The 14,878-nt window shown below is 36.6% G+C and overlaps 1 protein-coding gene across 2 annotated transcripts in view; it reads left to right on the forward strand.

The window, feature by feature from the left end:
* The window catches only part of DEPDC1B (DEP domain containing 1B), a 101,065-nt gene that overhangs the window by 66,334 nt on the left and 19,853 nt on the right, over positions 1-14,878 (forward strand). The window lies entirely within an intron of this gene.

Here is a 14,878-nt window from a genome sequence, read left to right on the forward strand (position 1 = left end):
CCCTTTCTACTGTCTTATTTTCTTGTTGGAAAGTAGGGATGCAGCCATAGTATCCTAACAAAATAACGTATCAGCAATATGTGAATAATGTACCTGATCTCTTAGCACAATACGTCGATTTTAAGATTTCATAGGATTTCTCATAATAAGAAGCAAAATGGAGCAATTATAAATCACGTACATAAGAGTGAGTTTGTTCTCAGAGAGACCAATATTGAGAACAGATGAAGGGATTAGACCTAGTACTGTGCTTTGAGACCACTGGGTCTTCTTGGTATTTTGTTTTCCACCAAGGAGAATTGGGGGGCTTATGTCCTTGTGAATATCATGCCTAATGATGACTACTTGCTGTTATTTAAGATGCATAAAGACTAATTGAGTAGATTCTCATTATAGCCACTTAATGCCATTATGTGACTGGTAAAAGACAAATTCTAAAGACAGGATTAAAAACCACTTCTTAGATTTTCTTCTCATTTTCCATTTTCATAATGTTTTATGGTAGAATTTAGAAACAAAAGAACTTGGAACTTAAAAAAAAACGAATTCCAATTTTAAAAAATTTTAATTTTTTATTGGAGTATAGTTGATTAACAATGTTGTGTTAGTTTCAGGTGAACAGCAAAGTGATTCAGTTATACATGTATCTATTCTTTTTCCCATTTATGTTATTACAGAGTACTGAGCAGAGTTCCCTGTGCTGTACAGTAGATCCTTGTTGGTTATCTATTTTAAATATAGCAGTGTGTACATGTCAATCCCAAACTCTGTATCTATCCCTCCCTCCCAGCCTTCCCCTCTGGTAACCATAAGTTCATTCTCTAAGTCTGTGAGTCTGTTTCTGTTTTGTAATAAGTTCATTTGTATCAATTTTTTTAGCGATATCATATGTTATTTGTCTTTCTCTGTCTGACTTCACTTAGTATGATAATCTCCAGGTCCATCCATGTTGGTGCAAATGACATTATTTCATTTACTTTGATGGCTGAGTAATATTCTTTTGTACATATGTACCACTTCTTAATCCATTCATCTGTTGGTTGGTGGACATTTAGGTTGCTTCCATGTCTTGGCTATTGTAAACAGCACTGCAGTGAACATTGGGGCACATGTATCCTTTTGATCCATGTTTTGTTCTGGATATATGCCCAGGAGTGGAATTGTTGAATCGTGAGGTAGGTCTATTTTTACTTTCTTAAGGAACCTCCATACTGTTCTCCACAGTGGCTGTATCAATTTACATTCCCACCAAAAGTGTAGGAGGGTTCCCTTTTCTCCACACCCTCTCCAGCATTTATTGTTTGTAGATTTTTTGATGATGGCCATTCTGACTGGTGTGAGGTGATATCTCATTGTAGTTTTGATTTGCATTTCTCTAATAATTAGTGATGTTGATTATCTGTTCGTATGCCTCTTGGCCACCTGTATCTTCTTTGGAGAAATGTCCATTTAGGTCTTCTGCCCATTTTTTTATTGTGTGTGTATGTGTTTTTTTTTTTTTTTTATATTGAGCCACATGAGCTGTTTGTAAATTTGGGAGATTAATTGCTTGTTGGTTGTATCATTTGCAAATATTTTCTCTCATTCTGTGGGTTGTCTTTTCATCGTTTTTATGGTTTCCTTTGCTGTGCAAAAGCTTTTAAGTTTAATTAGGTCCCATTTGTTTTTGTTTTCATTTCCATTACTCTAGGAGATGGATCAAAAAAGATCTTTCTGTGATTTATGTCAAAGAGTGTTTTCCTCCAAGAGTTTAATAGTATCTGGCCTTACATTTAGGTCTTTAATTCATTTTAAGTTTATTTTTGTGTTTGGTGTTAAAGAATGTTCTAATTTCATTTTTTTTACATGTTGCTGTCCAGTTTTCCCAGTACCATTTATTGAAGAGACTGTCTTTTCTCCAGTGTATAGTCTTGCCTCCTTTGTCATAGATTAATTAACCATAGGTACGTGGGTTTATTTCTTGGCTTTCTATCCTGTTTCATTGATCTATATTTCTGTTTTTCTGCCAGTACCATACTGTCTTGGTTACTGTAGCTTTGTAGTATAGTTTTGAAGTCAGGAAGCCTGATTCCTCCAGCTCCGTTTTCCATTCTCAAGATTCCTTTGGCTATTGGGGGTCTTTTGTTTTTCCATACAAATTGTGAAAGTTTTTGTTCTAGTTCTGTGAAAAATGCCACTTGTAATTAGATAGGGATTGCACTGAATCTGTAGATTACCTTGGATAGTATAGTCATTTTGACAATATTGATTCTTCCAATCCAGGAACATGGTATATCTTTCCATCTGTTTGTGTCATCTTCAATTTCTTTCATCAGTGTCTTACAGTTTCCAGAATACAGGTCTTTTGTCTCCTTAGGTAGGTTTATTCCTAGGTATTATAATCTTTTTGATGCAATGGTAAATGGGATTGTTTCTTTAATTTCTCTTTCTGATCATTGGTAGTTAGTGTATAGAAATGCAACAGATTTCTGTGTATTAATTTTGTATCCTGTAACTTTACCAGATTCATTGATGAGCTCTAGTAGTTTTCTGGTGGCACCTTTAGGATTTTCTATGTATAGTATTATGTCATCTGCAAACAGTGACAGTTTTACTTCTTCTTTTCTAATTTGGATTCCTTTTATTTCTTTTTCTTCTCTGATTGCTTTTACTAGGACTTCCAAAACTATGTTGAATAAAAGTGGCAAGAGTGGACATCTTTGTCTTGTACATGATCTTAGAGGAAGTGCTTTCAGCTTTTCACTGTTGAGTATGATGTTAGCTGTAAGTTTGTCACATATAGCCTTTATTATGTTGAGGTATGTTCCCTCTATGCCCACTTTCTGGAGAGTTTTTTTTTTTTTTATCATAAATGGGCGTTGAATTTTGTCAAAAGCTTCTTCTGCATCTATTGAGATGATCATATGGTTTTTATTCTTCAATTCGTTGATGTGGTGTATAACACTGATTGATTTGCAGATATTGAAAAATCTTTACATCCCTGGGATAAATCTGACTTGATCATAGTGTATGATCATTGTAATTCAGTGTTGGATTTGGTTTGCTAGTATTTTGCTGAGGATTTTTGCATCTATGTTCATCAGTGATATTGGCCTGTGATTTTCTTTTTGTGTTGTATCTTTGTCTGGTTTTGGTATCAGGGTGAGGGTGGCCTCATAGAATGATTTTGGGGGTTTTCTTTCCTCAGCAATGTTCTGGAATAGTTCAGAAGGGTAGGTGTTAACTCTTCTCTAAATGTTTGATGGAATTTTCCTGTGAAGCCAACTGGTCCTGGACTTTTGTTCATTGGGAGTTTTTTTTTTTTAACATCTTTATTGGAGTTTAATTGCTTTACAATGGTGTGTTAGTTTCTGCTGTATAACAAAGTGAATCAGCTATACATATACATACATCCCCATATCTCCTCCCTCTTGCGTCTCCCTCCCACCCTCCCTATCCCACCCTTTTAGGTGGACACAAAGCACTGAGCTGGCCTCTCTGTGCTATGCGGCTGCTTCCCACTAGTTATCTGTTTTACATTTGCTAGTGTATATTATGTCCATGCTACTCTGTCTCTTTGTCCCAGCTTACCCTTCCCCCTCCCCGTGTCCTCAAGTCCATTCTCTATGTCTGTGTCTTTATTCCTGTCCTGCTGTTGAGAGTTGTTTTTTTTTTTATCACAGTTTCAGTTTCAGTACTTGTGATAGGTCTGTTCATATTTTCTGTTTCTTCCTGGCTCACTCTTGGGATATTGTACCTTTCTAAGAATTTGTCCATTTCTTCTTGGTTGTCCTTTTTATTGGCATATAGTTGCTTGTAGTAGTCTCTTATGATCCTTTGTATTTCTGTGATGTCCATTGTAGCTTCTCCTTTTTCATTTCTAATTTTATTGATTTGAGCCTTCTCCCTCTTTTTCTTAATCTGTCTGGATAAAGGTTTGTTAATTTTGTTTATCTTTACAAGAACCAGCTTTTAGTTTCATTGATCTTTTCTATTTTCTTCATTTGTATTTCATTTATTTCTGCTCTGATCTTTATGATTTCTTTCCTTCTACTAACTGTGGGTTTTGTTTGTTCTTTCTCTAGTTGCTTTAGGTGCAAGTTTAGGTTGTTTATTTGTGATTTTTCTTCTTTCCTGATGTAAGATTGTATTACTATGAACTTCCCCCTTAGAATTGCTTTTGCTGCATCCCATAGGTTTTGGATTTTCGTGTTTTCATTTTTATATGTCTCTAGGTATTTTTTGATTTCCCCTTTTGATTTCTTCAGTGATGTGTTGGGTGTTTAGTAGCATATTGTTTAGCCTCCATGTGTTTGTGTTTTTCACCGTTTTTTTGTGTTTTTTTTTGTGGTTGATTTCTAATCTCGTAGTGTTGTGGTTGGAAAAGTTGCTTGATATGATTTTAGTTTTCTTAAATTTACTGAGACTTGCTTTGTGGCCCAGCATGTGATCAATCCTGGAGAATGTTCCATGTGCATTTGAGAAGAATGTGTATTCTGCTGCTTTTGGATGGAATGCTTTATAAATATCAATTAAGTTCATCTGGTCTAATGTGTCATTTAAGGCCTGTGTTTCCTTATTGATTTTCTATCTGAATGATCTGATAGAAATGGATGGACCATCTTGATGGTCCATTGATGAAAGTTTGGTGTTAAAGTCCCCCACTATTATTGTGTTACTGTTGATTTCTCCTTTTACGGCTGTTAGTACTTGCCTTATATATTGAGGTGCTCCTATGTTGGGTGCATATATATTTACAATTGTTATACCTTCTTCTTGGATTGATTCCTTGATCATTATATAGTGTCCCTCTTTGTCTGTTACAACAGTCTGATATGAGTATTGCTACTCCAGCTTTCTTTTGATTTCCATTTGCATGGAATACCTTTTTCCATCCTCTCACTTTCAGTGTGTATGTCTCTAGATCTGAAGTGGTTCTCCTGTAGACATGATATATACGGGTCTTGTTTTTATATCCATTCAGCCAGTCTATGTCTTTTGGTTGTAGCATTTAATCCATTTACATTTAAGATAATTATTGATATGCATGTTCTTACTGCCATTTTGTTAATTGTTTTGGATTTGTTTTTGTAGATGTTTTTTCTTCCCTTCCTCTTTTATTCTCTTGTGATTTGATAACTAACTTTAGTGTTGTGTTTGGATTCCTTTTTCTTTCTCATGTGTATCTATTGTAGATTTTCAGTTTGTCGTTACCCTGAGGTTTTGATATAGCAGTCTATATATATAAACAAGATTGTTTTAAGTTGCTGCTCTTTTAATTTCAAGTGCATTTCCAATATCCTGCATTTGTGTTCTCTTCTTGCAGTTGCTGGTTTTGATATCATATTTGTGTGCAGATGATTTCCAACCTTTGCTGTATGTTTGCCTTTACCAGTGAGCTTTTCCATTTGCTATTTTCTTGTTTCTAGTTGTGGCCTTTCCTTTTCCACTTAGAGAAGTTCCTTTAGCATTTGTTGCAAAGCTGGTCTGGTGGTGCTGAATCCTCTTAGCTTTTACTTGTCTGTAAAGCTTTTGATTTCTCTGTGGAATCTGAATGAGAGCCTTTCTGGGTAGAGTCAGTTGGAAGCTCAGTGGAAGCTGACTGAAGAAATTCTCATTTGAGTACTGGCCTCTAGGAAATCAAATGGAAGGTGTTTAAAAATGTATGAGTTCCAATTTGCATCAGTTACATTTGTGATATCATTGGTCTGTTCTACCCCCAATTGTTCATTTTGATCTCATCTAGGAATTAAAGCTGGTTGTTTCCAAATTGATGTCAGAGTCAGCCATCAGCTAAAATATTTTCAGTAGAGGCTTTGAGGTGGAAAAGGATGGATAGAATGGAGAATTTATTATTCTTAGGTGTCAGCAATAATAGACTAGTGTGTATAGATGGTGACATATATTAACCTTCCCTGATCAGTCCTGCTCAAGTGAATATATTTCAGACACCCTGCATTGAAAACCATAGTTTTTAGAACTTTACATAGTGAAAGAAAAAAGTCTTCTAGGTTATGACGACCATAATTTGTTTATATGAATAACAAAGATTATCTAATATAGCAGTCCTGTTAGAATCTGTGGGAAAGTGTATCATATCTAGGTCTGTGCAAACTCGATACATAGGTTGAATCCCAGGAGGAATTAGTCATTCCTTAAACCTTTTGACTTACTTTGATTGGAATAGGATCCCCTTAGATAAAATGCTTTAAAGTAGGTAATCAGTCTACTTTGTTGTAGAAGCTAATTCTGCAGCAATTTCAATGGAAATGGTTTTTAGTTTAGTTAATGAATTTCTTTTGAGGGTTATTCCTTTGCTTCTTACATGAAATAATTCTGGCTTTATGCCATAACTGTGACCCTGAGAACAGTCATTGATAGGTGAAACAGGATATCGAAGTGTTCTTAAAGAAAAAAATGAAAAAAAAAAAAAGAGACATTTTTGGAGGTTTAAGACTTACCCTTTACTTATACTATACTTCGTCTCAGCAGTCTGACCTAACAACATAACTGTGACTAGTAATAAATCTTCATTTCCAAAATGGCAGTTCCTTATATTAAGATCAGAGTTCGGCTGACTCTTGAATAGGGTGAGTGAGATAGTATAGCAGCCTTTACACACACTTCACATGCACCCTAGAATCCACTGAGCTGTGTAGCTTGCAATAAGTTGGCATACTGAGGAAAAAAGAAGGCAGAAAGGAAGCACAAAGGGGCATGGGAGCAGGGAAGAGTGTTTTGGAAAATTGGCTGGCTTGTGTGTTATATGATGTTAATATCTGAGATCCTAGACTGGTGATCTATGGGCCAAATCTGGCTCATGAATACATCTGGTTTAACTTGTGTGTTTTAAAAAGAAAGTTTAATTAATTGTCAAACTTTAAGAAATAGGAAATTCACATAAGAGTTTATATTTTTGGCTTCTGCTCCTATAGGCAGGTGAGTTTGTGGCTGGCTCCTGGTTTATGTGCTAATAGGCTGGAAGGCTGACACAGTAGGTCTTTGTTGTTTGCTTTCTCCTAGATGTAAAGTTTAGAAAATGCCATTGAAATTCACTAGACCGGTTATACATTGGATCATGTAACTCAAAGACTGAGATCTCCTCCTTTGTTTTTTAACCTAGAAATATCCATAAGGTTAGGTTTTCCATTCTTTGGTTCTTTTGTGTAGTGATTTCTAGGAGATCCTCTGGAGCTGTGTGCCATCTTGCTTTGTAACCTCTTTGCCCTCATGCGCTTCAGGTTATCTCAGGGTCCTTATCCCATAGTGGAAAACAATTCCTTTTTTCAGAGAGTGCCTACTTGGTGCACCTGAACAGACAGAGAGCTCTTGCCCATGTTAGTCTGAAGTTCTTGCTGGTGGTGCTCTCTGCTCTCAGGGCCCAGGGCTTATGGCCCAAGCTTTTGAAATTGCAGATGGGCCAAGGTAAAGATACTGAATCACCTCCAAATGTAATGACTACTGTTATGTCAAGATTATTGGAATAAAGTGAGTTAGGTAGTTCTTAAAGATGGAAATTTAGGCAAATGCCTAGGTATTCACTGGCTGTAACTAAACACATAAATTACACACTACTGTATATAAAATAGATAAGCAACAAAAACCTTCTGTATAGCACAGGGAACTATATTCAATATCTTATAATAACCTATAATGGAAAAGAATCTGAAAAAGAATTATATGTATATATATATGCACATATAAATAAATCTATATGATATAGTAAATATATATATAACTGAATCACTTTGCTGTACACCTGAAACTAACACAACATTGTAAATTAATTCTTCAATAAAAATGGTTAGGTGGTGCAGTGGTTGCGAGTCCGCCTGCCGATGCAGGGGACACGGGTTTGTGCCCCGGTCTGGGAAGATCCCACATGACGCGGAGCGGCTGGGCCCGTGAGCCATGGCCGCTGAGCCTGCGCGTCCAGAGTCTGTGCTCCGCAACGGGAGAGGCCCGCGTACCAAAAAAAAAAAAAAAATTATTGGTATGTTCTGCATGTAAATCCTTTGTTAGATATATTTATTGCAAATATTTTCTCCTGGAATGTGGTTCTTTTCCCCCTTTTTCTTAACAATGTCTTTCAAAAAGCAGAAGTTTTCAGTTTTGAAGTCTATTTTATCATTTTCTTTTATGGTTCATGCTTTTTGTATCTCAAGAAAATTTTGCCTACCTTTAAATATTGTACTATTTCATTTATAATGTTACTACCTTACAACATTCTTTCATTTTTTTCCATTGCCCTTTGTGCTATTGTTATCATACATTTTAGTGCTACATATATTTTTAATAATGTGTTATAACCCTACTATATATTGTTGTTATTTTTTCTTTAAACAGATGATTTTCTTTCTTTCTTTTGTTTCTGTTTGCTTTCTTTTTTAATATTTTTTCTTCCAGTTTTATTGAGATATTATTGACATACAACACCTTATAAGTTTAACATAAACAGCATAATGATTTGACTTGCATACATCCTGAAATGATTACCAGAATAAGTTTAGTGAACATCCATCATGTCATTATAGATGCAGAATTAAAGAAATAGAAAAAAATGGTTTTTTTCCCCTTGTGATGAGAACTCTTAGGATATACTTTGTTAACAATTTTCATATATAACATACAGCAGTGTTGACTATATTTATTTTGTTGTACATCACATTCCTAGTACTTATTTACCTTATAGCTGGATGTTTGTACCTTTGATTGCCTTCATCCAATCCCCCCACCCCTGCCTCTGGCAACCAGAAATCTGGTCTCTTTTTCTATGAGTTTGTCTATTTGTTTGTTTTCGATGTATTGACCTGCAACACTACGTTAATTCCTGTTATACGACATAGTGATTTGATATTTCTGTACATTTTAAACTGATCACCAAGATGAGTCTTTTTACAGTATGTCACCATACAAGATATTACATAGTTATTGACTGTATTCCCCTAATGTACTAAATGTATATATATGTAATTTCATACCTGTGATGCATTTATTTTGCAACTGGAAGTTTGTACCTCTTCGTTTCCCTCACTTTTTCTTTCCTCTCCCCACACATCTCCCCTCTGGCAACCACCTGTTCATTCTACGTATCTATAGATCTGTTTTTGTTTTGTTATGTTTGTTCACTCCTTTGGTTTTTTAGATTGCACGTATAAGTGAAATCATACAGTATTTGTCTTTCTTTGACTTATTTTACTTAGCATAATACCCTCTAGGTCCATCCATGTTGTTGGCAGTGGCAAGATTTCATTCTTTTTAATGGCTGAGTAGTATTCCATTGTGTGTGTGTGATATATATATACATACACGCACACACACAAACACACACGCCTTCTTTATCCATTCATCTATTGGTGGTCATTTTGGTTGCTTCCATATCTTGGCTATTGTAAATAATGCTGGAATGAAATAGGGGTGCATGTATCTTTTATAATTACTGTTTTTGTTTTCTTCAGATATATACCCAAGAGTGGAATTGCTAGATCATATGGTAGTTATATTTTTTAATTTTTGAAGAATCTCTATAATGTTTTCCATAATGGCTGCACCAACTTGCATTCCCGTTAACAGTGCACAAGAGTTCCCTTTTCTCCACATCTTCACCAACCCTTACTTGTTGTCTTTTTGATAACTGCCATTCTGACAGGTGTGAGGTGGTATCTCACTGTGGTTTTGATTTGCATTTCCCTGATGATGAGTGATGTTGAACATCTTTTCATGTGCCTGTAGGCCATTTGTATGTTTTCTTTGGAAAAATGTCTGTTCAGATCCTCTGTCCCCTTTTTAATCAGGTGGTTTGGTTTTCTGATGTTGAATTGTATGAGTTCTGTTTTTTTTGGGGGGGGTATTAACCCCTTATTGGATACATTGTTTGTAAATCTTCTCCCATTCAGTAATTGGCCTTTTCCTTTTGTTCATAGTTTCCTTCACCATGCAAAAAGCTTTTTAGTTTGATGTTGTCCCATTTGTTTGTTTTTGCTTTTGTTTTTCTGGATACATATCCAAAAAATCTTATAAGACCAGTGTCAAAGAGCACGCTGCCTGTTTTCTTCTAGAAGTTTTATGTTTTCAAGTCTTACATTTAAGTCTTTAATCCATTTTGAATTTATTTTTGTGCATAGTGTGAGAGAGTACTCCAGTTTGATTCTCTTGCATGTAGTTTTCTGGTTTTCCCAGCACCAATTATTGAAGTGGCTGTCTTATCCTTATTGTATATTCTTTCCTCCTTTATTGAAGATTAATTGCTCATATTAGTGTGGTTCACTTCTGGGCTGTCTGTTCTGTTCCATTGATCTGTGTGTCTGTTTTTGTACCAGTACCATACTGTTTTGATGATTGAAGCTTTGTAGTATAGTTTTAAATCAGGGCGTATGCTACCTTCAGCATTGTTTTTCCTCCTCAAGATTGTTTTGGCTATTCAGGGTCTTTTGTGTTTCCATAAAAATTATTTAGAATTATTTATTCTTGTTCTGTAGAAAATGACAGTGGTGTTTTGCTAGGGATTACATTGAATTTGTAGATTGCCTTGGGTAGTATGGCCATTTTAACAATGAGCACGAATGCATGAGCACTGCACATCTGTCCAGTTGTTTTTGTCATCTTTGAATTCTTTCATTAATGTCTCATTGTTTTCAGAGTACAAGTTTTTTATCTCCTTCATTAGATTTATTCCTAGGTATTTTATTCTTTCTGATGAAATTGTAAGTGGGATTTTCTTAATTTCTTTTTCTGATAGTTCATTATTAGTGTATAGTAATGCAACAGATTTTTGTATATTGATTTTGTATCCTGCAACTTTACCAAATTTGTTTATTAGTTCTAACAGTTTTCTGGTCCTGGACTTTTGTTTGTTTGGGGTTTTTTCATTACTGATTCAATTTCATTATTGGTAATTGGTCTGTTCAAGTTTTCTGTTTCTTTCAGATTTAGTCTTGGGAGACTGTACATTTCTAGGAAGTTATCCATTTCTTTTAGGTTGTCCAATTTATTGGCATATAATTTTTGTTTGTGGTAATCTCTTATGATCCTTGTATTTTTGTGGTATCTGTTTAACTACTCCTCTTTCATTTCTGATTTTATTGATTTGGGCCCTCTCTCTTTTTTCTTGATGAATCTAATGATTTATCAATTTTATTTATCTTTTCAAAGAACCAGCCTTTAGTGTAATTGGTGGTTTTTATTTTTCGGTTTGTTTTTTGTCTTTTTTTCATTTGTTTCTTCTCTGATATTTATTTCTTTCCCTCTACTAACTTTGGGTTTTCTTTGTCCTTCTTTTTCTAGTTCCTTTAGGTGTAAGTTTAGGTTGTTTGAGATTTTCTTGTTTCCTGAAGTAAGCTTGTGTCACTTCCCTCTCAGAACTGCTTTTACTTCATCCCATCAATTTTGGATCATTGTATTTCCACTCTCATTTGCCTCCAGGTAGTTTTTGATTTCTTCCTCTTTTTGTTTTGTGTATCCTTTGACTACTTATTGTAGACATAGGTGAATTTTACTACTTTTGCCTTTTAAACTTCCTATTAGCTTTATAACTGGTTGATCCACTACCTTTACTGTATGTTTGCCTTTACCAGTGAGATTTTTCCTTTCATAATTTTTACATTTCTAGTTGTGGCCTTTTCTTTTTTGCTTTGAGAAGTCCCTTAACATTTTTTGTAAGGCCAGTTTGGTGGTGCTGAAGTCTTTCTAGCTTTTGCTTATCTGTAAAACTCTTTATCTCTCCTTCAACTCTGAATGATAACCTTGTTGGGTAGAGTATTCTTGGTTGTAGGTATTTTTCCTTTCATCTCTTTGGGTGTATTGTTCTACTCCCTTCCGGCCCACAAAGTTTCTGCTGAAAAATCAGCTTATGGTTTTATGGGACTTCCCTCGTACCTAACTAGTTGATTTTCTCTTGCTGCTTTTAGAATTCTCTCTGTACATTTAATTTTTGCCATTTTAATTATAATGTGTCTTGTTGTGGACCTTTTGGGGTTAATCTTGTTTGGGACTCTCTTTACTTCCTGGGCCTGGATGTCTTTTTCCTTTGCCAGGTTAGGGATGTTTTCAGCTCTGATTTCTTCAAATAAGTTCTCTTCCCCCTTCTTTCTCTGTTCTCCTTCTGGGACCCCTATAATTCAAATGTTAGTATACTTAATGCTGTTCCAGAGGTCTCTTAAACTATCCTCATTTTAAAAAGTTCTTTTTCTGTTTTTTTTTTGTTCAGCTGGGTGAATTACCACTGCTCTGTCTTCCAGACTGCTGATTTGTTCCTCTGGGTCTACTATATCTAGTCTACTATTGATTCCTTCTAGTGTATTTCAATTATTGTATTCTTCCACTTTGTTTGGTTCTTTATGTTTTCTAAATCTTTGTTGAAATTCTCACTGTGTTCGTCCATTCCTCTCCTGAGTTCAGTGAGTATCTTTATTGTCATTACCCAGAACTCTTTATTGGGTAGATTGCTTATCTCCACTTTAAGTTTTTTCCCTGAGGTTTTGTATTGTTCCTTCTTTTGGAATATATTGCTTCTTATCCTCATTTTGCATAATTCTCTGTTTTTATGTCTATGTATTTAGTAGGTTGGTTACATCTCCTGATCTTGGAGAAGTAGCTTTATATAGGAGATGTATTGTGGGACCCAGTGGCACATCACCCCCTTCTGGTCACCAGAGCTATATGCCGTGCGGGTGCTCCCTATGTAGGCTGCGTTTGCCCTTTTGTTGTGGTGAGGCCACCTACTGTGGGTGCACTGGGAGGTGGGGCTGCTCCCCTTCACCCCCAGCCCAATTGACTGCAAGGTCCTGAGTCGTGTGGTGGATGTGGGCTTGCTAGAGGGTGGGGTAGGCTTCACACATGGCTGGCTCTGTGATCTGGTGGTCCATGTGGCTGCTGTGGACCCGCTGGTGGGGGGGGGCAGGCCCCCTATCACTAGTAGATTAGAGGGAGGATTCCAAAATGGTGCTTGCCAGCACTGGTTCATCACGGTAGAATGAGCTCCCCAAAATGGCTGCTGCCAGTGTCTCCACCCCCAGGAAGAATCCCAGTCTCCTCCTCCCTCTCTGGGAGACTCTCCAAGATGAGCAAGTTGGTTTGACCCAGGCTCCTTTCAAACTACTGCTTCTGTGCTGGGACTCAGAGTACATGAGATTTTGCACATGCCCTTTAAGAGTGGAGACTCTGTTTCCTCCAGCCCTCCTGAAGGTAAGCCCCACTTGGTTTCAAAGCCAAATGTCCTGGGTGCTTGTCCTTCTGGTGCAGGAACCCCAAGCTGGGGAGCCCCATGTAGGATCTGACCCCTCACATTCTGGGGAGGACCTCTGCAGTTGTGATATTCCTACCATTTGTGGGTTGCCCACTCATTTATGTGGGTCCTTTAATATTGAATCTCTGCTCCTCCTACATGTTTCATTGTGACTCTTTCTTTATATCTTTAGTTGTGGAAAATCTTTTCTGCTAGTCTTCGGGTCATTTTCATAGCTCTGTAGGTAGTTGCAACTTTGGAGTGCCCATGGGAGAAGGTGAGTTCAGGGTCTTTCTACTCTACCATTTTGTCCCTCCCCCTACCCTTGAATGTTTACTTTTATGCTTTGTACCATATACTAGGAAATAGGACTTGCCAAAAGAAATGCATTATGATTTCAATTATCTTGAAGTCTTATTTATAAAACTGTGTGTGTGTGTGTGTGTGTGTGTGTGTGTGTGTGTATATATATATATGAAACATAAAGTTAAGGTGAAATTTGACTCTCCACAGGTGTTTATAATTTGGTAAAAGAAGGGATTTGTGGCCTAATGTGATAGAAGTCTTTGTGGCAAAAGTAAAAGACGTCATGGAGAAATAGATCTAGAATGTAATTGGTCTTTACCAGATCCAGCTGCTACCAGTTCCAACCTCATGCAGACTGTAATCATGCCTTGAATCTTCCTTCCTCCCTCCCTGTTATCCCTTTACAGTCTATTCTCTATACAGCTGCCAGAGTAAAAATAATTCAAACCAAATGGCTCTCCTGCCCAGAATCCTTCAATGGCTTCTTGGGTCAATTACAGTGAAACCCAGAGTCCTTAATGATAGTCTACAAGGTTCTACATGATCTGGCTCTTGGCTTTCTCTCTAACCTCATTTCTGACTTGAATATTCCTTGCATACCCCTCTCTCTTCACACTGCCCTCATTGCTGTTCCTCAGACATTCCAGACATACTCCCTTGTCACAATCTTTGTCATTGCTATTTCCTTTACCGTGAAAATTTGTCTCTGTGATATCTGCCAGGCATACTCTCATTTTCTTCAGATTTCTGCTCAAATGTCCCCCTTAGCGAGTAACTTTCCCCAAAACTCTAGGAGTATTTTCTCATCATTCCCCAGCTCCTTTCCTTTTTCTCCTTCAAACCCAAAGTCCTTAGTCTGGCATTCAAGGCCTTCTAAGATCTCATCTCTGCTAACCTTTTTCGCTTCATTTCTATTGGGCACTCATAGCCTATGCTATAGTCTTATTGAGTGACTTACAGGTTCCCTAATATGCCTGTTGCACATGTCTCTTGCAGCACCTCTCACATTTTGCTACTTACTTTTTTATGGGCCTCTCCTTCTCACAGTGCATAAGCTCTTTAAAGGAAGGGACCTGGCATATTTTTATATTTCTGAGACCTAGCTTTGCTCCTGGCATATCGTACATGGCCAGTAAATATTTACTGAATATAAAAGATGGTTTTGTCTCCAAGCAGAGACTAGTTGGAACTTGAAAAAGTTGGATATGAACCAATAAATGGGTGAAAGCAGTTTCATCTCTTCAGAAGGCTTGGAGGTGTGTGTGTCCAGAGACAAATATGGTTGAAGAGAGCACAATATTAGAATACCCTAATTTTTAGCAAAATCATATTGGGTGAGGAGGGATGACATGTAACATGATTGAATCATCA

Source organism: Aethalodelphis obliquidens, unplaced genomic scaffold, assembly GCF_003676395.1.
Source record: "Aethalodelphis obliquidens isolate GAN/ISIS:26980383/991018 unplaced genomic scaffold, ASM367639v1 scaffold4, whole genome shotgun sequence".
Classification (NCBI taxonomy): domain Eukaryota; kingdom Metazoa; phylum Chordata; class Mammalia; order Artiodactyla; family Delphinidae; genus Aethalodelphis; species Aethalodelphis obliquidens.